Source organism: Cricetulus griseus, chromosome 5 (assembly GCF_003668045.3).
Source record: "Cricetulus griseus strain 17A/GY chromosome 5, alternate assembly CriGri-PICRH-1.0, whole genome shotgun sequence".
Classification (NCBI taxonomy): domain Eukaryota; kingdom Metazoa; phylum Chordata; class Mammalia; order Rodentia; family Cricetidae; genus Cricetulus; species Cricetulus griseus.
This window is the reverse complement of record NC_048598.1, coordinates 140,269,127-140,271,107: the sequence shown is the minus strand read 5'-3', so window position 1 is coordinate 140,271,107 and position 1,981 is coordinate 140,269,127. Positions and strand designations below refer to the sequence as shown.

Sequence of the window (1,981 nt, the reverse complement as noted above, 5' to 3'; positions counted from 1 at the left end):
CACGGTGTCCCATATTTTCCGGATATTTTGTGTTATGGATTTCTTGCACTTCAGATTTCTTTTTGCTTGATGAGTTTAATTCCTCTAGTTTGTCTTCAGCATCTGAGATTCTGTCTTCCATCTCTTGTATTCTGTTGGTTATGCTTGCATCTGACATTCCTGATTGTTTGCTCAGCTTTTCCACTTCCAGCATTCCCTCAGTTTGTGTTTTCTTTATTGTCTCTAATTCAGTTTTTAGGTCCTGAACTGTTTCCTTCAGCTGTTTAGTTGTGTTTACTTGGTTTATTTGGGTTTCCTTGATTTCTTGCATCTTTCTGTTCGTCTTTACTTCCATTTCTCTGAAGGATTTTCTGATTTCCTCTCTTAGGTTCTCTATCATAAAATTTTGGAATGCTTTATGAATTTGTGTGTCATCCTTGCAAGGGGCCATGCTAATCTTTTCTGTATCATTCAAATTTTAGTACATGTGCTGCTGAATCGAGCACTGGATTAACCATTTGTATGTAGTAGGGCTACTGATTTTTTTTAGTTAATTTTGTAGCCTGCTATTTTGCTGAAGGTGTGTATCATTTATAGGAGTTACCTGGTAGAGTTTTTTGGGTCACTTATGTAGACTATCTTATCTTTTCCAAATAGTGAATGTTTGACTTCTTCTTTTCCAATTTGTATCCTTTGATCTCCTTTTCTTGTCTTATTGCTCTAGCTAGAACTTCAAGTACAATATTGAAGAGATATGGAGAGAATGCACAGCCTTGCCTTGTTCCTGATTTTAGAGGAATCACTTTCAGTTTCTCTCCATTTAGTTTGATATTGGCTGTTGGTTTGCTCTGTATTGCATTTATCATATTAGATATTTTCCTGTTATTTCTGTTCTCTCCAAGATCTTTATCATGAAGGGATGCTGGATTTTTTCAAAGGCTTTTACAGCATCTAGGGAGATGATCATGAAGTTTTTCTTTTTCAGTTTGTTTATATGGTGGGTTACATTGATGGATTTTCATATGTTGAACAATTCTTGCATCACTGGGATGCAGCCTACTTCATCATAGTGGATGAATTTTCTGATATGTTCTTGGATTCAATTTGCAAATATTTTGTTGAGCATTTTTACATCAATGTTCATGAGAGATATTGGTCTGTAGTTCTCTTTTTTAGGAGTATCTTTGTGTGGCTTGGGTATCAAAGTGATTGTAGCCTTGTAAAAAGAGTTTGGCAATCTCCCTTCTACTTCTACTGTGTGTATCAATTTGAGGAGTACTGGTATTAACTCTTGTTTGAATTTTTCATAGAATTCTGCAGTGAATCTATCTGGCCCTGGGCTTTGTTTGGTTGGCAGGCTTCTTTCTTATGACTTCTTCTATTTCATTAGGGCTTATAAGTCTATTTACATTACTTATCTGCTCTTGGTTTAGTGATATCTATCCAGAAAACTGTCCATTTCCTTTAGATGTTTAAATTTTGTATAGTACAGGTTTTCAAATTATGACCTTGTGAATCTTTAGATTTCCTCAGTGTCCCTTGTTAAATCCTCCTTTCATTTCTGATTTTGATAATTAGCATGGTCTCTCTCTTCTTTTTGGTTAGTTTGGATAGAGGTTTGAATATATTGGTGATCTTCTCACATAAACAACTCTTTGCTTCATTGATTCTTTGTAATGTTTTCCTAGTTTCTACTTTAATGATTTCCGCCCTCAGTTTGATTATTTCCTGGCATCTACTCCTCCATGGTGAGTTTGCTTCTTTTTGCTCTAAAGCTTTCAGTTGTTCTGTCAATTCTCTAGAGTGACTTTTCACCAGTTTCTTCATGAACTTTTCTCTTAGCACTGCTTTCACAGTGTCCTATATGTTTGGGCATGTTGTGTATACATTCTCATTAAATTCTATGAAATCTTTAATTTCTTTTCTTTTAATTTCTTCCTCAACCCAGGAATGGTGCAATTGGGTGTTATTTAATTTCCAACAGTTTGTAGCTTTTCTGCAA

General features: G+C 35.0%; 1 non-coding gene across 1 annotated transcript; it reads right to left on the bottom strand.

Annotated features, from left to right (window-relative positions):
- Positions 1-379: 379 nt before the first annotated feature.
- On the bottom strand, positions 380-485 carry LOC113831727. The gene has a single exon (XR_003486202.1). It is a non-coding gene; the product is annotated as a U6 spliceosomal RNA (small nuclear RNA).
- Between the last annotated feature and the right edge of the window lie 1,496 nt (positions 486-1,981).